We start from the raw sequence: 21960 nt of genomic DNA, 5'->3' as shown, positions 1-21960 counted from the left end.
ACCTATCGGGTCCACCATTCTATCGCATGGCGTAGGGCTTAAAAACCCAATACACAGATAATACACAGAAAATCTGAAAAACCTGGATTTCAAATTTTATGCAATCGGGCTTATAATTCCCATCGGGTTTAGCCCTTATCGGCTTATCGCAAGTCACATGCCCAACGACCCTTTGTATCGGGGATCATCGATCACCCAATCGTCGATCGTCGATATCGGCGTATCGCTATTGGCATATCGCAATTGCAACGGCCCTGAGGGTTCCTTCCTTTGGCCATGCTGACTGCCGATCTGCCGATCCACCGATCGTTTATATCACCCATCGCGTATCGCATTGGCAAGGTCCATATCCTTTCTCCTTCTATCACCGATCGGTGATCGCTCCGATCGCTGATTATTGCAATCACCAAGTCTAGGGTCCCGATATCGCATACATGCCTGCCTCCGATGCGATGAGTTGGAGATCGCTGATCGGGGGTCCTTCCGCCCTGGCCTTAAGTCCACCCTTTGAACCTTTTGCAATGCGATTCTTCCTTTATAAGGCCTTTTATGCCATTTTTAGAAGAAATGCCTCCTTTTTCAAAGGACAAAGGCAATCTTCTTTCTGCGATAACTTCTTCATCCGAAGTCCATTTTAGCCCATTCAAATTGCATCAGATTCAGAATGAAAAGATCTAAGCAATGGGACTATTTCCAGGAGCATCCTTAGACTTTCATTTTCCTCTGTGAGGAACAATTTAGACTTAGAAGTCTATCTAAGATCCATTTTGGTTTAGGTCTTGAGCTCCTATACTGGGCTCCAAAATATGACAAAGATGACAATGAGAGGGTCGACTCTAATACCTTGTTGGGAAACAACGGATCCCAGTAGTCATCCTGCGTTGACGCATAAGACACACTTGAGAGGGTTAAAACATAGGTTATATTGTCAACATATTTGAAACACCAGGTGAAGGTCCTCCAAATGGTCATCGTGATTTTTGGATTGTACAGTAAGGTCGTCCAAATAGGAGAGAATGAGATGAGAAAGGTCATGGAAGATATAATTCATGGCTCGTTGGAAGGTGGCACGAACATTTTTAAGACCAAAGGGCATCATTGAGGTTACAAATTCTCCCCACACGGTTGTGAAGGTTTTTTATACTGATCTTTGTGGTTAATCTGAATCAGATTTTACCTAGAGAACTTGTCCATGAAGGATAGGGCTTCATGAACTGCACAAGTGTCGATGAATGAAATAGGGTAATTGTCCTTGGGACATGTTTGGTTTAGATCTCGAAAATTGATACAAACGTGAATGGTGCCCTATTTTTTCATGATGGGTACAAGGTTAGAAAACAAAGAAGTGTAAGTGATAGGATAGATGAAACTAGCTTTGTGGAGTTTATCAATTTCTTGCTTGATCGCTTCTACCTTAGAGGGATGTAGTTGACGTTGTTTTTTCCTAACAGGGTGGGCATCAGGCCAGGTGTCAATATGGTGTTCCACAATGGTGGGACTGATACCTGGCATCTCAGAGTAAGCCCATGCAAATATATCCCTATATTCTTGGAACAAGGCAGTGTATGAGGCCACCTCTTCTTGAGAGCAAGCTACCCCTAGTGAGATCTCTTCAACTATGCTAGGTTTGTTTGAAATATTGACCTTAATGGTAGGTGAAATATTTGACATGTTCCCTTCCTCGAATGCATCTGGTGTTGGGATGGGATTCTTAAACCAATATACCTGTCCTGGAGGCAGGAAATCTTTTGATTTTATGGCACAAATATCATGGTTAGGTGCACCAATAGGTACAAATGTTTTTTAAATTATAAATTATGAACGATGGTGCATGGCATCCCATGGAAATTTGGGTTCTGTCATGGCCTCTAGAATATATTCATATGAGTGAAAAAGATTACCTAATGTTGAATTGGGTTGCAGTGAGGTCGTGAGGGTGGAGGTCAGGCCTAGTTGTGTTGGTTGACAAGCAAGAATATGATTTAGTGGTTGATGTCGTAGAACCTAGCGGAATTGACAATGTGTAGATGGGACGATTATGCACCATCGGTGGTGGTGCGACTAGTGTGGTGGGTTTAGCAGTCTTGGCACCAAAAAATGATGAGCAGACAACATGAGTCACGGTTCCTACGGATGAGGAAATGAATTGTATGTGATGTTGTGTGTTGTCAACATTAGGTGGTGGTAGAATTTTTGTAATGGAGGGCTGATAAACAATGGGAGGAATTTATTTCAACCTCGTTAGCATGTGAGGGACAAAAGTGTCTTCCTCAATATGAGGTTGATGTTGAATGCTAAGTTATTTAAATGTTTACAACATATGACATGTCTCAGAACTATGAGATTTACTGGTGCAAATATTGCATACAAAACTAGTGCTAACACAATAAATGGTGTGGGTTTCAATATTGCCCATAGTGTGAGATGATGACACTTGGTTGGTGTCATGAGGTGGGGTGTTCATGGGTGTCATAAGCCTTTGGATCTTAGTATCAACATGAGGTGTGTCCCTAATTTGAGGTTGTCTCAATGTTTCTCTCGTTGGTAAAAAATGTGGAAGGTCCTGACAATTCCACGTATGGTGTGCTTGAGAGCATATGTGACATTGATGGCATGAGCATCTAGCACAAGTTGTGCGAGTAGGTCATAGAATATGGAACACTAAGTGAAAGATGTCCCTAAACTTACCCAATTCCTGACATTGATTAAACAAATGGTTGGGTCTGTCACATAGGGCACACATGTGGGGTGATTTTGACAATGTGCCCTAAGGCCATTTTGCATTTCTTCTAGATCCTTACCGATGGTGGTGGGGGTTGAAACATTGATGGGTGCCTAAATTTTTCTTAGGAAGCATTTTTTCCTCGAATATGCACAATATGGACCTATATTTGTCATCCCCCACTAGTGTGGTGTTATCCAGGGATTGGGTATCTGGTTCGACTAAATTTGTGTTCTCAACGATGAATTGACACATGAAATCTAATGTTTCATAGAATTGGGGAAGGTGACGCATGAAGTCTCGTTCAAATGTTTACGATGTCGTTAACTGAGCCATTTAAAAGCTAATTATTCAGTCACTCTAGGTGAGGGTTTTAAAAACAAGTTTGTTCTTAACCTAGATTCCAGTCAACTTCCTCTTATGGGATTTGAATATAATGTGGCAATTCCCGGTGAGTCAGGTACTTCAAATCAAGCTTGTGGGTGTAGATTTTTTGTTGTGCTCAGAGTGGGGAGGTCCCTTTAGGAGGTTTCCTGGACCACCAAGTAACTTGAGAGGGGGGTGGATGATCTCATTGGAAAATGAACAATTACCTAAGGAGGATGTCATGTGTGCCATTAGGGATAAAAATTATGGTAGCATTTTTGAGGTGACGTAGGGTTACATGATTTCCAAAGAAGCCCATGTTGTCAATTCCACTTTTGACTTGGGGATTAAAGGGGTTTCCTCATTTTTCCAATAAACAATGTGGCTAATGTGCTTGGTTGTTAAGCCTTCACACCATGGCATTGTAATAGGATATATCCCTTTTGTTTCATAATCAGTTGGGGTTGCAAACACTAAGTTGCTTCTGCTAACTATATGTGGAGATGCACTTTTTCCTCCTAGTTGTTCCCCTCTTGATGTACACCCTTTTCTCAATGGGCATGGATCCTTGGAGCCCCTTTCTATTCCATAATCATGCAAAAAGGAGAAGTTGTTGGAGCTTCACATGACTAGAGTTTTTGGTCCAAAATCTAGGCTTGATTGTGCTCCTACATCTCTAGGGAAAGATGTTTCCCTCTCAGAAGCTTTCTAAAGTAATTTAATCGAGGCTCTTACTCCATAAGAATTTTTTTTGGATGAAATAGAACATAGCTCTTCCCTTTTAGCTATTACAAATATTTCCTATCAAAATTATGTTGATAACCCAATTTATAAAAATCAGGCTCTTAAATGTTTATATAATGAAAACTTCCCCCTTAGCAGGAATTCTACTATTCCTCATTTGTCGTGCAACCCTATGGGTGTGGAAAAATCTCATAACCTGATTTTAAGATCTCCTAGCTCCCCCCAGCCTACTTTGTTTATCATAGGTATCTCAAATTGTCATGAATCATTTAGTTCCTTAGGAAGCTTTTCTGATAACCCCCCTCCCTATGATCAATTTTCTTCTACCCTGTCTCCTCAACCTTTAATAGGTCCAAAGATGGGGGACCCTTCATTACCTCACTAATTTCCTCTTGACCATTCATATAAGGATTCTTTAAAACTCTCACCTGTATCCATTTTTCATTCCCTTCATTCTTTGGTTTTAAAGTCCTTAGATTTGAAAACTTCCTTCAATAATCTGACAATTAGAGAGAAGAAACAAAACAAGAAAGAGTTGGCCCATGGAGGAGCTATCTAGGGAGGGCTATTTAAGGAGGTCAAATTTTATTGATAATCATAAGGCACTTAGAGTGGAGAAACCCTCCTGAGAAGGTTCCTCATGATACCAATCTCTCTAAATATCTAGGGAGTAGGGGGACCTCCCAAAAAATATTCCCTTAAGAGACTTATTAGTCTTCAATATAGAACTTTAGTAATTTTAATCTAGGAAACTATAGTGTCAAAGGAAAAATCTCAAGAGGAGTTTCTTAAGTTCTATCCTAGACGGTATGCTTGTACTGCGGATGCAGTGGGGCATTATGGGGACCTATTGGTTATGTGGAATCCAAGGGATGTTGCCTTTAGACCATTTCTTTTGAAGGCTGGTATAATTAGGGAAGGTTCTTTAAGAGGTTTAGATAGCCCTACCATGCTTGTTAATTGTTAGGGATCATATGTGGGTAGAGAGGTATTTTGGAAGCAACTACAATATAGTGGTTTTCTACTGGACTCATATTAGTTGGGGACCTAAATTTCACTACTTATGCTAGTGAAATATGGGGGGTAATGCTCAGATTGACCCCTTAGTTCCGATATTCTCTTAGGTAATTCAAGACTCAAATATTATTGATTTTTTCCCCATTCCATTGGCCTCTACTTGGAAGAATGGAATGTTGGGAGAAAAAAGGATAGCTAAAAGACTTGATCGCTTTTTGTTAGTTGAATCAATGGCTAATAAGCTAAGTATATTTTGGTTCCAGGCTAGTAGTAAAGGTATCTTCGACCATTTCCCAATCTTCCTTCAATTGGATTTTTAAGCTTCTTTTATCAATTATCCTTTCAAATTCAATCACTGTTGGTTGAATCAGAAAAAATTTATATTTCTTCCATATAATCTTGGGTGTTCAAAATTAACGAACTCAAGCAAAAGGTTAAGGTCTAAGTAAATATTAAAAAACAAGAGAGGCAACGATATTTGGCTTTTATTAAACAAGAGCATATGTTGGGTCCTTCGTTTGAAAATCAAGTTTTGACCAGTTGACCACATTTTTCCCAGAAATAACTGTTGGGAAGTCACGGAGGAAACAACTGGAGTAGAGGAAGGAGCTCAAAAAATACCAACACCTATGGAAGGATGGCCAAATGAATTTGGACTCAAGAAAGAAACAACCAAGCAATAGAGAGAGTTGATTGAAGAAGAGAGCTGACAACCAAAGAAGCAAGAAATAATCGAGCAATAGAGGTAGCTGAAAGGAAAAGAGGTGGAGCATCCAAGAGAGAAGTGGAAGTTCAAGCGAGCGGGAGACTTAAGAAGGGAAATGAGAAAGCCGAGAGGAAGATAGATGGTGGGATACAAGAATGTTGTTGTGGAGACATTTGAGCCCGCTTTGTATCTTGTTTCCTTGATCATATATTGTTATGTTATGTTGATGACTGTTTTGTCTGGGGGGCCTTTGAGCATGATGTAATGTTATATTGTTGTGGTGTTAATGGAAGGAATGGTTATATGGATCTTTCTGAAACCTGTGTATGATTCTTTGTGGCTTTCTAAAAAAATTGAATATGATTGCATCCATCTAATAATTTTCCTTTGTATATGTTGTTTCATTAGGATTGGATCCCAATTATTATATTTATGAGTTATTGTCATTGTTAGTTCCTTGGGGTTTATCCTGACACCTGATTCCAGTCCCTCAACTAACTAAGGTCACGACACGCCTCGGGTGAGATGCCTTATTTGTCCTAGATAAGGTGAAAATGTCTACGTGGTGCTAGACTACAATAGAGCCTTTGTTAGCCCCTGTTCCTGAACCCTGGGTCTCAACCCATATGTTATTTTTCCACCAACAAATGGTTTTGTTTCTGGGACATGAAATCGAGTCTCTTGGGTGAGAGCCGAGGATCCTGACCAACTATACTACAATGAAGCCTTTGTTGGCCCCTATGCCTGAACCCTGGGTCTTAATCCATCTACTATTTTTGGAGTACATGTTCTTCTCTATGACAGAAAGCTATTAAAGCATCCCGAGAAGCTCAAAATTCATTGGATGGGATCATTCATAGTCGTGGAAGTGAAAGAATCAGGAGAAGTCAAGCTTGCACAATTGGATGGAATCCTCCTACCTAGTTGGGTGAATGGCGCACGCCTGAAACCTTTCCATGACTCAAACAAATCTACACCAAGTTGAAGGTTGATCTCTGAAAGGGGATCATAGGTAGGTAGGTAGAGTCAGTCAGTTTTCTCCTTATTTACTTTTCCTTAGTAGTCAGTTGCATCAGGTAATGTAGTTGGTCAGTTGTTCCAGTCATGTCAGTCAAAGAATCAAATTCCGTTAGTCTTTTAGTTGTGGAAAAAGTTAACCCCAATGTAACTGCTTGTGGTCAGGGGAGTGGCACGTGTCAACCATCATATCCGTAATAATTTTGCAATAATTCCTTGTGTTAGCTCGAGTTTGGGCTAAATATTTTCCGTAATATCCCTGACATGCTTTGTTCATCAACTCCTAGGCGTCTGCCATCATAACACCATAATTACCCATCATTTCCACCCTCCTTTTTTAGTTTTTGTGTCATTCGAGTCATGTCTGGCTCAACCATCTTTATAGCTGCCACAGTTGGGAGCGAGTGGGGAAATTTAACGTCTTAATTAGTTAACCAGTCTAATAAAAAAGTTGTGTCAGGATTTTCTATTTAATCTACATGGCAATGATAAGTTTCCCAGAATGAAAAGCCGAGGTGGTAGAGTTTCCCAGTCTGGAGTCTGTATCCAATTTCACTCATTCCCAGCCTAAGTTCAAGCCCCCTGTGTTCTTTGTTTACCACTGTCACTCTACAACAATGATAAAGGCTATCATCTATGTTCCATATGTTGAACCAGATGCAAGGATTACAAAGCGAGAGCCTCTTTATGGCAAGTATGACAAAGCTCAACTTGTGGACAATGAGCACTCAGATTCATTCCAGTTCCCAGTGCTTAAGAGGGTAGTCTATACAGATCCAATTACCAAAGACAATGAGAGTCAATCCGTCAAATTTACAAAAGATTTCATTGGAATACAGAGGTTGAAATTGTTGAATTTGAGGAACCTTCCTGTATTTGGGATGACAGGAGAAGCAATGCAATGCACGAAGTTCCTTGTTAGTAAAATGGATAATGGGTCGTTATAGCTAGACAAGGAATACCCTGTCCATACTATGAATACTCAGAGACTCACAAGCCTATTTATTTCTAGTGCCACCAACTCAACTCCATTTCAAAATGCTTCCAAGCGGGGGAAGAAAACAAGTGACGATAGTTATTATAACTGGTATGGAACAAAATGAGGAGGCAAGGGTGCTCTGATAGAGCCAATCAATAAGCCCAACATCAAATTCGCTTGCTACATAATCGCTGGGAAGCTGATGTGACATTTTTCAAGAGGGGAATGCATGTTGGACACCATTTCAGTTGTGGAAGCTTGTGTGCAAGGCACACAGTTGAATTGGTGCAGTTTCCTGCTACAATAACTCTTTGATGCCTGTGAGGATGTGTATAAGAGGGCCACTCACTTATTTATGGATACCTTGTTGTTACACTGGCCATGTGGAAGTGGCGCCCACCAAAGGGTTGGGAAATGATGGTGATTACCGAAGAACAACCCATTTCCCTGAGGTATTTTCCATGGCAGACATCTAGGGATTCTAACAACAAGGAAATTAATGAAGCCTCCTTTATCGGTTGGTATAAGAAGATGTTGGAATTCACCATGACCATCCCACGAATCTCGAAATCTCTCCTTGAAAGGTACTCAAAGTATATCTGGTTTGACATCAACCATGGTAACCCCTGGTTATGGCCAAGGTGTGTTAATTCTGACACATTTCAAATGTGCAGCCAAAATTTTATGCTCACAGAAGATGCTTTCCATCTGGAAGTCTCGTCTTGGCTGAGAGTTGTTGGGGAAATTCAGGAGGGACACTGTAATTATCTGTTTGAGGGAATGGTGCCTCAGCCATTACCAGGAGAAACTCCAACGGCGTCACGGAAGCGGATGGCTGAGGAGACACTAAACTCGGTCATTAAGCAGCTCGAGACACAGATGCAGTCCCTGCATGAGAACATGATGAATCTTGGTGCCTCAGTAAGTCCTTTCCTTACTTTTTTTTGAATTTCATAGTTCAATACCACCTAGTTCTTTGGATGGTATCCCTCTAGTTTCTTTGCTTCCCGTAGTGGGGCCCCATTCCCAATCTGAACCAACAATTCCAAAGCCTCAACCTCTAGCGAGGCCCAAAAATAAGTCCAAGATCCCTTCCTACAAAGTCACCTGCCTCACTGATGAAGAACACCATTCTCGTACCAATGTGTCCATCACTGAAGTAATTCCATCATCCACATCTGCCGTAGCACCACAGTCACAAAATCCATCCCGACACACAACATCTACCTCCACTACCATTTCAGATATTTTTCCATCTAGAACCCTACCTGGTACATAAACGAAAATGGAAGTTGACTCCGTTAACCATTCAGTCACTGATGATCCAGATTTAAACAGGAACACAACAAGTTACAGAGATAACCATAAATACAGAGATACAACATAAATAATACTTCATTTCATTAATGTAAAATACTGAAATATGCTTACAAACAGAAATGGAAATAAACTAGCTCGGGCGATGGTAGCTTATCTCTGAGGAGAGATGTGGTGGCTACATGCCTCTGAACTGTCTTATAATGAGGTTCAAAGGCCTATTTATTGTTGAGAAACAATAGAAAACCCTAAACATCCAAAACCCTAACCCTAGGAGATGAAGCGCCAAACTATGGGCCCCATTTTGGGTAAATTGGTACATCAACTTCCTGGGGTCGTAACTTTGGCATACGATCTCCATTTGACACGCACAATACCTCGTTAGAAAGATCTATCCAAGGAATACAACTTTGGGAAGAGAAACATTGGTCCATGGACCCATGTTGCTCCCAATTTTCTTGAAAAATTTCCAAAAATAGTAAATTGTGCTACAAATGAGGAAACTAGAAAACTAAAATAAACAATGGTGGGGGTCCAAGTGGAATTCACGGGTGGCCATCAATATTCACTGTTTTTTTTTTTTTACAAAGTCGGTTGCTAGATGTATTCAAAAAAGTAGGGGGAGACTAAGCTCCGGTATTACAATGGAAGAGCTCACAGAGTGAGCTTGCAGCTGAATTACATTGTGACAGTTCACAGGAATACTTTTACTATCCGATTGAAAGATCCTAATACAAGTATAGATTCTGATAAATTGGGACAAAAGCAAGCTGACTTTACAATACATCTAGTCGATACTTATATGGCTGATCTGTCGGGCATTGGAGTCCTCCGGATGGCTGTCTACTGCTGCAACTCTTGCACTAGAGGAGCTGGTGCTTGGACCGTTTGAACTGTTGATCTTGTCCATCATAAGCTTGAGGTGAATCTAGAAGAGAACACACACTTACTGCTGCTACAAAGCTGAACACAATTCTATAAGATTTATCAGCCTTGGAACCGGGCGCTGAAGCCGAGCTAAGGAAGTCACAAAAGATTATAACAGGAGTACAGAGGAGCAGAATAGCGGATTTTATTAAGTCGATGAGGAGGATTCGGTCGAGAGGGGACCTGAAGAAAGAGGCGAGGCTAGAGGTCGTCGACCAATAGATGGACACTACAGAGAGAGCGAAGACAGATAAGAATATGGGAGAAGGGGCGTAGAAATGAGGAGGAGGTTTGCTGAGATATATAGCGAGCAAACAGGGGCATGTTGAGGACCAGATCACGTGGAGGAGGCATGGGTGATCACGGTTCTTGCTGTCAAGGATTAGATTCGCTGCATCAAAATCTCCTGCGATGTGATACGACTGGGTTATCAGGGATTTGCAGCAGTATATTTCAGATTTCTTTTGGGTTTGGTCAAAGTCCTTATTAGCAGAGGCGCAGTTCATTGGAGGGGATTGATTTGAAACAATCATAGATTTCAGGGTATGAATTGATGAAGGGTCGTGTTGTTGCATAGGATACTTCCTTTTCCCCGTGAGCAGGCTTGACTAGCCCTTTTGTCAGCGTCTTGATTGTTGGAGCGGAGGACGTGAAAAAAAAGATACTCCTGATCATGAGATAGCAGACTTTTACAACGATTGATGGTTTGTTGTAAAAAAAGATTGGATGCTTGCCGATTACTATTCATTAAACTTATTATAATGGCGGAATCACCAAATATGAGGGCTTTTTTAATCCCTTGGGCCTGTAGCTGAAGGATGCCTTGGTAGAGGCCCAGAGCTTCGGCTCTGTTGTTGGATAGGATTCCCAATCCCCATTCATAAGAGGAAATGGGATCGCCTGAAGGATTGAAAATGATGCCCCCTGCTCCCACTGCTCCTGGGTTAGATTTAGATGCTCCATCGAAGAATAAAGAATGAGAATTCTTTGATTGAAGCCATCTGCTGAATTCATCCTTTGTTAAGCGAATTTTCCAACTGAGATTGTTTGCTTTGCCTCTGAAATTGCTAATTTTCACTGTTAAAGAATTATTGGTCTTATCAAGAAGGTTCCGAATGAAGTTTCTTTCCTCTGTCCAAAGACTGGTGGAATCGATTTTTTTGGTTATCTTGGAGGCTATGGTTTCAGTGGCCAAACTTGTTGCTTTGAGGGTAAGGTGCCTGATTGAAGTAATTTTATCTCGGAATATCATGCTATTCCGCGCAATCCAAATCCGCCATAGAAGAGAAAATGGGAGGGCGTTCCAAACTCTTTTAGCGGGATTATGCTTCATGGATTGCCAAGGGTAGCTCCTCTTCCAGTTATTTAGAGCTTCGTCGATGGAATGCTGAGTATTCCAAATGGAAGGTGCTGAAGGAATGATACTATTCCAGCATGAGACTGCAAAGGGACAGGAGATAAACAAATGCTGTATGGATTCCTCTGCAACTTTACAGTTGGGACATCTAGAGGGTCCAACGATGCCTCTTTTTTGAGGTTCTCTGCAGTGAGAATTTTCCCTTGCAGGAGAGTCCACATGAAAAATTTGACTTTTGGAATTGCTTCTGCTTTCTTTAAGATCTTCCAGTGTGTCCATACTGTCATTGGGTATTCCTTGCTACTTAAGTAATCATAGCCTGCTTTGATTGAATAATTGGTTCCTGTAGGATCCCATCTGAACTCATCCTTATCGGTTTTGATGGTGGGCGCAATACTGTGCAGGTGGTTGCAAAAAGAATCAAAGCTGCCTTTAAGTTGATGGGGGATGGGAGAAATTTCCAGCGAATCCAAACATTGGTTGCTGCATTCCATTGAGAGATTTGGCCTAAATTAAATATACCTTTGCTTTGTAAATAAAGGATTATAGGATTCATACCTGGGTGACTGTTTATGGGTGGGTTCCCCATGATTTTATCCGAACCGATGTTCACAGTTTCACCTCCTTTTGGCACTTTGGAGACATTTTGCGCCATGAATGCAATGGCTTTTTTGCAAAGCTTCCATATCTTTGTACAATTTCTACTGGGGATCTCGGATGTGAGTAGATGCTGCCTTGACTGGTTGAGGTATTTTGCCTCCAGGACTTTTTTCCACCATGCTGTTTGATTGTCCAAAAGTCTCCAGATCATCTTTCCACCAAAAGCTAAATTCATGAGTGATGGGGATCTTATGCCAAGACCTCCTTTCTCTTGACTTTGGATGACCTGTTTCCATTTTACTAAGTTGAATTTTTTCTTTTCATTCTTGCCTCCCTGCCAGAGAAAGAATCTGAGAACACTGTCCATTTTACGATGGAATGAAGCTGGAGCTTGAGCCAGGGAGAATTGATAGAGGGGAAGAGAGGAAAGGCCTGATTTTAGTAGCACCTGTCGCCCAGCTGGATTGAGCCACAAAGTTCCCCATTTCTGAACTTTCCTTTTCATTTTGTCTAATGTTACATCCCAAACACCTGCCTTTGCATTCCCTACGCTTACCGACATTCCCAAGTAACTGAAGCTGTCCCAATTTAACTTACAGGGGACACCAAAAATGTTGGCAATGCTGTGGATCGTTTGAGATGAAGCATTCCATCCATAAATGCAGCTTTTGAGATGATTAATTTGACCCCCTGAGTATCTCATGAATTTATCTAACAGGGATTTGAATCTTCGTGCTATAATGGTGGTCGCCCCCCCTAGCAATAGGGTGTCATCAACAAATTGTGAGTGATTTATATTTTTAATGCCATCTTCAAACTTAATGCCAGTAATGAGGCCTGACTGTCTCTTATGGTCAAGCGCACAGCTGAATGATTCTGCCATGAGGATGAAGAGATATGGGGATAAGGGGCAGCCTTGTCTTAATCCTCTTGAGGATTGAAAGGAAGGCCCAGGTCTGCCGTTGATGAGGGGAGCGATCCATGGGCCAGAGATACAGGCTCTTATGATATTAAGAAGGAGAGGAGAGAAGCCCATTCTCTGAAGAACTGCAAATAGGAAGGAATGCCTTACCCTGTCAAAGGCATTGGCCAAGTCTAATTTCAAAATAAATCCTTTTTCATTCCTTACATGGCTTGAATGTATGGCTTCCTGAACCAAAAGAATAGAGTCTGAAATTTGTCTATTAGCCATAAAGCCTCCTTGGTTTTCAGAGATTAGCATCGGAAGGAGAGGTTTGAGACGAGAGGCTATGATTTTAGTGAAGATTTTGTATGAAGAATTGCATAATGATATAGGCCTGAAGCGAGAGAAATTGGAAGGGCGGTTCTCCTTAGGAATGAGGGCCAGATGAGTAGAGTTTGTATAACCTCCTATTTTGCCTTTTCTCTGTATCCACTTGAAGTATTTGATGAGATCCTTTTTTATCAACTCCCAATATTCTCTATAAAAGCAAATTGGGAATCCATCAGGTCCAGGTGCCTTGTTGGGCTGAAGACTCCAGATTGCTTCCACTATTTCTTTCTCTTTTATTTCTTCTATCAAATTTTTATTCAAATCAGCTGTGACTTTGGTTGGCAAATGCTGTAGTAGGTCATCATAGAGTTCTTCCTCCTCTGTTTCAGTTAAGAGTTCCTTAAAATGGTCTGTGGCAGCCCTTTTGATATCTGCTTGTTCAGTATGTTGAGTCCCTGCACTGTCTACGATGGCTGTTATGGTATTTTTGATTTGTCTTGCAGTGGCTTGTTTGTGAAAAAAGGAGGTGTTCTTGTCCCCGCTCTCCAGCCAGATTTGCCTTGACTTAATGCGCCATTTTTCTTCCTCCTCTCTTTTGATTCTGCTCAGCTGATTGTAAAGTTTTTCTTCTTGTGCCTTTTCATTCTGGCAATACTCCTTTTGTTCTATTGCGCATTGAAGGTCTGCGATTTTGGATTTCAGCTCACGTTTTTCCCCTTCAGGTTCATTGTATTGCGTTTTGGCCCAATTCTTGAGCGCTTTTTGCACATTTCTTAACTTGTTCTCCCATATGAACCCTGGGGATCCTTCAATATGTTGACCCCAGGTGTGCTGAATGATGTTTCTGGCTGCTTGATAATCGCTCCATATATGATTATATTTGAATGGAAGCGGACCGAGGGGGCAGTGTATTTCCATTGCTAGAGTGATTGGGTAGTGATCTGAAGCAGCAAAGGGAAAAATGGAGGAATTGACAACTGAGAAAGTTGAGAGAAGGGAGATGTTGACCAGGAACCGGTCCAGCCTCTCCATTATATTACTACTACCCAGTCTACGGTTACTCCATGTATATTTTCGATTTTTTGGAATGATATCTATCAAGTCACCACTTTGCATTATATTTTCCATTTGATTTCTGAAAGGATCTGGCATAAAGCTTCCCCCACGCTTTTCATTGGCATGCAAGATTAAGTTGAAATCGCCTCCTAAGATGATGTTACTGTTATCTTCTTCCATTATGTTTTTACTGAGAGAGTCCCAACAAATTTCTTTATCCCTGTAGTGATTGGGAACATAAACATTAAAAATGACAATCTGCTGTTTGCTCATGTTATTTCTCAATACTGTTTTTATCCAATGTTGTTCTATTAGATCAGCTTCGCTATTCCATTCATCCTGATTCCAAATGGTGGTGATTCCACCAGATGCCCCTCTAGCTTCGCAAATGCTTCCTTTATAACATTTATGCCTTTCAATAATCTTGTTGATTTCTGGTTCTCTTTGCTTTGTTTCCTGTATTAAGATGATGGATGGTTTCTCCTGCGCTATAAGATCTTTTAGAGCGTTGGTTTTGGAGGGGTGCCCAAGTCCCCTGCTGTTCCATGAAAGGATTTTGATCATTTCAAACCTGTGATTTGAGGAGGTGCTCTGCCTCCCTTGTCTCTGCTTGCTATTTCTTGGTCTTTTGTGCCCTGAATGTAAGATTCTATTGGATTCTGTAGGCCTAGAGCTATATCTTTCTGTGCATTCTCATCCCTATGCTGTTTGGAGGTCTTTCTGCCCAGCTTCTTTTGACCATCTAAAGAGGATCCCTGGTCCTTGGAGTTGCTGCGAGTAATTCTAGGAGGGAGGGGGTCTGATAAAAGGGGGGGGAGAATGGTCATAGAATGGGGGGAAGAGGGGTGTTCAGGAAGATTCAAGGGAATAGGATCATCTTCGGGGAGGGAGAGAACATGGAAAGGATTGGAGGATGGAGGAGATTGAAGGGATTTTTCCAATCCAGGGGATTGAGGTCGATGAGGAGGGGAAGGAGGAGGGGATGGGGGCAGGGCGGAGGGGTTATGAGAGGAAGGTCCAGATTCATTGGGCAAATTGAGACCAGGGGCTGATTTTTTCTTTTTTACCACTTCCCATTGTTGTTCTTGAGGATTGTTATCAACATTAATGAGCTTAGTGCAGCGGTTAGCAAAATGACCATACTCGTGACATACCTTACACTTGAAGGGGATCTGTTCGTAATCAAGCTGTTGTATGTGCGACCATTCATCAACTTTGAGCTTGATGGCTTCTGGAAGGCCTTTGCCCAGATCAACCTCGACACAGATATGGGCACATGCCTGCATGTTGTCTCTTGGCTCGCTTCGATCAATATATTTGCCGACTGCATTTCCAATGGCACGCACTGATTCATCTCCCCAGCAATGCAATGGGAGATGAGGGAGACGAACCCAAACAGGAACCGCATTAGGGATATCAAGCTCTGGATCGAAATCCGGCGTCCATTTGTTTAAATACAGACCTCTGGAGTCCATGAAGTAAGGGCCATTGCGAAATATCAGGTCCTTGTCGTTCTTTGTCTCAAAGTGGAAGGTGAAGTATCCCTTCCCGCAGAATCTGATAGCAATTTTCCCTTGAATTTTGTCCGCCCAGTTCCTTTCCACCCACCTCTGAACAGTTTTTGGTGAGGGCCAAAGGCCTGTAAATTGCCCTATCAGTCCCTTTTCTGCCAAAGCAAGAGCAGCCATTCTGGGCAAGGTAGGAGGAAGAGAAACCTCCTGTAATCCCTCGATTTTTTTAACGAATTTAGAGATAGCAGGACGAGCTCGTTGGGGCGGTAAGGAGTTGATGAGAGCTGAAAAGGCTTGTTGCTGAGCTGCCTCCTCCGGTGGAGCCTCCGGAGGGGCCATCTGGGAGAGATCCGAGCGATCCAGGAGGGAGAACCAGGGCGCTATCGCAGAAGAGGAGCCAGGCGGCCGCAGCAGCAGCAGAGCGCGCGCGCGCTAGGTCTCAGTCCAAAAAGTTCAAGGCAAACCCTTGTTACTTCCTAAGTTTTTCTTAGAAAATACTTTGTTGCAAAGGTATGTCGGACACCAATATCCACTGTTGAGCATTAGAAAAGGTATGTAATTTCCACTTATTTCTTTATCTTTTCCTTTAATTCATAAACTTCTTTGCATTCTAAGATGGTTATATGATAAAGGATTATGCTAGAATTAAGGGGAATTGTGATTAATGTAAAATGACTAATTGTTGCCTTTTTCTATGCAGAAAATGAAGAAAATGGAAGATTGCCATTTCAGAGGAAAAGACAAGGCAAAACCAACTGATGTCGCTTTGATAGGAAACCACCTCTAGACAATTGAGATCAGAGCGCATGGGCTAGGAAAAGGAAGAAGAAACGCAATATCAGCGCAAGAGGACGAAAAGAAACTCAAGATTAAGGATATGGCGAATCCCTCAGGATCCTTTGATCTTGAGGGATCGCTACCTTAGGGATATCTGTATTTTTGGTATTTCCGCTTGGCCACTATAAAAAGGGACAACATTGCAAGCCTAGGGGGCGAATTATTATTGATTTATAGAATTTGTTGTTGCAATCTGAACTTTGATCATTGACTCTCTTTAAAGAGCGATCACTGTAACTCTGTTTTTATGATTAATACATAAACTTCGTTGTTGTTCCATTATCTGATTCTGGAGTAACCGTAGCAGTGCGTCCCTGGTGGCTAAGGGCCCAGCCCTAGTGGATCACTTGCTTTCTGTATCATTATTTTCTGATTACAAGTCATGTGTGGTTTGATTTCCTTTACTTGCTTTATTCAGTAATCTGCTGTTCCTTGACATTTCATTTACTTGCTCTGTTATACTGACTTTGTATTTGAATAGTAAGATTATTATTTGCAACTGAAAATGTTATGCTGTTCATTCTGAAATCATATCGCATTGTCTAATTCGGATACTGTTGTTCATTTATAGATTGACACTGTTGTTCATTTACAGATTGACACTGCTGTTCATTTACAGATTGGTATTGTTGTTCATTTAGCTACAGTTTACCTATAATTGTGATTGTTGTTCATTTGGACTACTGTTCCATTACCATCGCAATTGTTGTTCCCTTATAACTGTGGTTAATACTTCTGATGCTAAACTCAGATTACTGATTCCATCATTCTAGATTCGTTGTGTGTTTACATTTGATTTAGTCTGCTGTTCAATATTTCATAGACTTACTTAAGCTTGTCGTTCCATCCTTGGATTGCTGTTCAATTCATTTACTAGTTAAAGATTGATGTTCAATTCCCTTCGGTTAAGATTGCTGCTTAATTCATTCCTGTAGATTAAGCTTTGCTGTTCAATCTGTTCAATAGATTAGTTGCTGTTCCTTTCTGTTATTTCAAGTATTTGCTTTGGTGTGAATAGAATGATCTGCAACTGTAGCGAACATTGACTATTGCTATCTAATTCCCAGATTGGAGATTTTCTCTTTGATTGATTTTCATTTGCATCAGTTTAAAAAGGAAAGAGTTATCATTATTGCATCCTTGATTGATGATTGTTGCAGTTTATTAAGTGCATGATCTAGTTACAGAGCATTTAAGTTTCTTGCCATTACATTTAGAGTTTGTTTCCAGCATTTGTTTACTTTTGTAAAAGCACTATACTACTAGCATTACTCTCGACAAGTGACTGCCTCAGACTGAGTACACCCTTGAGATAAAAAATCGTACCTGGATTGATAATTAATGTAGGGTAAATAGAGGTTAAAATGACCCTTTTTACTGCTCAACATTTTGGCGCCGTTTCCGGGGAAGAGTGTAGCCATTTGTTTCTTTTAGGGAGTAGTGTAAGTACCTGCTAGGAGAGAATTTGGTTTTAAAAACGGAAGGTAAGAACCTGCGTACGGAGCATGTAACAGCCCTGCTCCCCCGCCCACTTTCTTGCAGATTTGTTGTTGTTTTGGGTAGAAATAAGTATTTGATTTGTGTGCATGACTAAGTAGAAAAAGCCTGAAAAGAACCTTAAACCACTAACCGAGCCTGATAAAGCTAAGGCGTCGATGACCCTTGTCGATTGACCTTTATAGACGAAATCCTTAAAAAAGCAGAATCTCAGCCTTCAGTAGGACCTAGAAAAGCTTCTTCTAGACAACCTACTAATTCCCTTCAGGCCATAGGATCACCATCTGTAGCCTTTGCTGAGGTGCATAGCCAAACAGAGGAGCAAGATTTTTAAGAAATTGAGAATTCTAGCCCAAAATCATTACAAGAAGGGAACCTTAGTAATCTCTGCGAGGGAAGAGGAAAAACAAGGGAAACTGAAGAACCAAGATCTCCTCTTGGAATAATTTAGCCATTAAGTAGCCCAGATAAGGGAAATGCTGTAAAAATCATCCAGAACGAAGTTGAAAAACCTAAAGAGCTAAAATCCCCCCAGACATTAATTCAACAAGGAACTCTCATCATCTCGGACAAAGGAAGTGCTGTTAAGGCCATTCTTGCTCCTTCTAGCCAGCCTAGGAATGCCCTCCTAGAAATCCCAGAAGGTTATTGGCACATATTTGACCAAATGGCCCAGAACCAGCAAACCCCCCAAACCTCCACACTGCAATATCCCATTGTAGATACTGCAGTTAATGCACCTATGAAGGCCATTCCTCTCCAGCATATCCCTACATTTCATGTCTTAACATCGGAAGATCCAGATGCATTTTTGTTCGAATTCGATGTGCTGTGCAGGGGGTATGACTATACCACCGATCCCCAAAAGCTAAAACTATTTCCCTCTACATTAAAAGGGGTTGCTTTATGATGGTTTATGGGGTTAGGTGGAGGTGTTATAAATGACTGGGATTAGATGAAAGGTGCTTTCCTGAAGAAATATTAGGATTATTGTAGGTCTAGAGAGTTAAAGGATGAAATATTTTAGATGGTAGCTAGACCTAATGAGACATTGGAAGAATATGTTGAACGTTTTTAGTATAATCTTCAAAGATCTCCTTATGCATCATTACCCTTACTTGACAACGTATTAAAAAAAACATTAATTAAAGGCATGAAGGAACAATGGAAACACTAAACATTATGGAAAAAGGAGACATCTATCAAGAATATTTTGCTAACATCATTGATTTATGTATCAGGAGTCCGCGAGGCAGCGCAAGGCTAAAACCAGCGGAACATGACAGGTTCACAAGGGACAACAAGATCTCTGGAGAAGGAGTAACCCGCGCAGAAATTGGAAATTTATTGGATAATTTCACAAGCAGAAGCAGAGCAAAATTTGGCAATATTATGCCCCAGATGCAGAAAGAAACACAGCCACAAAGAGTGCCCACTAGATGCAGTTCAAGTCTGCGCTATCTGTATAAAAGACCATTCTACAGAGAACTGCCCCTCACTTCTTGGTTTGAAAGTAGTATATAAAGAAGCGGGAGAAGAATCAGAACCGGTGTACATACTTAATCAACACCGTTAATGGCAGCCGCAACAATTAGGATGTTTCCCGATCCGTCTTCTTCTTTCCAGCCTCCACAATACTATGCTCAGCAATATAATACAATGTGGCAAAATCAACCTCCCTTCTCCAATTGGTCACAACAACCATTTCCTTCATCATCTCCATGGCCGAATCAAACAAGCCAATATGATTGGCCTAATTTTCCCTATGCTCCACCATATAGCCAAAACAATGCATATCCAACACAATGGTCCCCTCCCACTTTGCAGAGTCAAGCCTGGAAAACAAACTGGCAAAGATTGATGAATCAACCAATAGGAACCATTCTATTCCCTCAACCTACACTGCTAGCACTACAACAAAATCCCTAGTCCAACTTAAGACTGCAACTCCCAGCCCAACCCAACCCGAACCCAAATAATAGACCGGTTCAATCTATTCAAATAATCAAAACACTAGAGCTAGAAATCGATCTAAGGGAGTGCAACGACCTTCAATTAAGATCTGGGCACATTATAGAAACCGAGGGAGATAAAAATGTTCAAGTTGAAAACTAGTTACCCGCAGAACAACCATTACAAAAAGAAGATGTGGTCAGACAACAAACTCATGACCAAGCAACCACATCTTCTACCCCATTCCCAAAACGATTAATCATACCGCACCCTATAGAACATCCTGACTTTGATATTCTAGGAGAACTAAAGAATTTGTATATTAAGATCCCACTCCTCCAAGCTATCCAAGATATACCAATATATGCAAAGACCATCAAAGAGCTATGTCTAAAAAAGCCAAGGAGGAGAATAACAAATAACCCAACAGTCCAAGTAGTTGGCACCCTATCTGATATGTTATCAGGAAGAGAAGCACCTATCAAATATGAAGACCCAAGAAATCCAATAGTGACAATGCAAATCAATGGACAAACCTTTTCAAATGCCTTAGTTGATTTAGGGGCTGCAATTAATATTTTAACAACCACCACTTGTCAAAAACTGGGCATTACATCAGTAGAACCAACCTCCACCTTATTAGAACTGGTTGACTAATTAGTAGTTAGGCTAGAAGGTACACTACATGATGTCATGGTATCCGTTGATTCCTGGGAATATCCTGCCAACTTTCTGATAATAAACCCCAAAAACCGACTCAATGGACACCCGTTAATTTTAGGCAGACCTTGGCTTGCGATCGTTGATGCTTACATTGGCTACCGACAAGGCAGTATGACCACAACTAGAGGGAGTAATATCAAGAATCTAGCCCTATACCCTCCAACCCAACCAAGTGTAACAATGATAAAAACTAGCAAACATCCTGTGTCATACTTCACAGAAAACATTAGATCCCCATTAACCATAGAATATGCCCTCAATTTTAAAGATCAAACAGAAGATGATGTTATTAACAACTTCATTAACCAAGTTGAATCCAGATCCCGTGTGCAATGTCACATGATAGAGGCAAAATTTGACAATGAACTAGAAGAAGATCCTCTCAAAGACACTCATGATCAAACAATACCCACTACTTCTATTTCAAATAGAAAAACTATAGAGATTGAGCCAGGAAAAACTTTGAATATCAATAATAACCTGACTCCCGAACAAGAAGAAAAGTTGGTCCATCTACCGAGAAAATATAAGGAAGCTTTTGCATGGGATTATCCGGACATGAAGGGAATCGATCCCCAGTTATGTACACACCACACTTATACAAAAAAGGATGCGAGACCCATTCGCCAACCCCAACGGAGACTCAACCCTCACCTGAAAGACATTGTGAAAGCTGAATTACAAAAACTTTTGGATGTAAACTTTATTTATCCGATCTCCGATAGCAAGTGGGTCTCTCCGCTAGTAGTGGTGCCAAATAAGAATGGAAAGTGGAGGATTTGTGTAGATTATAGAGAATTAAACAAAGCAACCTAGAAAGACCACTTTCCCCTTCCATTCATTGATCAGGTATTAGATACATTAGCAGGAAAGAAATTCTTTTCTTTCTTGGATGGCTTCAGTGGATACAATTAGATTCAGATTGCCCCTGAAGACCAGGACAAAACTACTTTTACCTATCCTTGGGGAACATTTGCCTACAGAGTCCTACCCTTTGGCCTATGCAATGCCCCTGCCACATTTCAAAGGGCCATCCTCAGCATCTTTTCAGATTTAATAAATGAAGGGCTCGAAGTATACATGGATGATTTCACACCATACAGAGATGATTTTGACCCAGCACTAGACACATTGGAAAAGGTGCTGCAATGATGTATCGCCACCAGGCTCTGCTTGAGCCATGAAAAGTGCTATATGATGATGACTGAAGGACTCATCCTAGGTCATTATATCTCAGTGGCTAGAATACAGGTAGATCCGGCCAAAATTCAAATAATTTTGCTAATACCTACTCCTACCACACAGACAAAGGTACGTAGTTTTCTTGGATTTTCTGGTTATTACAGGAGATTTATAGAACATTTTTCTCAAATAGCTACACCTCTATATGCACTAAT

The sequence above is a fragment of the Pinus tabuliformis genome, chromosome 8, assembly GCF_031772625.1.
Source record: "Pinus tabuliformis cultivar Carrire ecotype Pingquan chromosome 8, CPIR1, whole genome shotgun sequence".
NCBI lineage: Eukaryota > Viridiplantae > Streptophyta > Pinopsida > Pinales > Pinaceae > Pinus > Pinus tabuliformis.
This window is presented reverse-complemented; position numbering follows the sequence as displayed.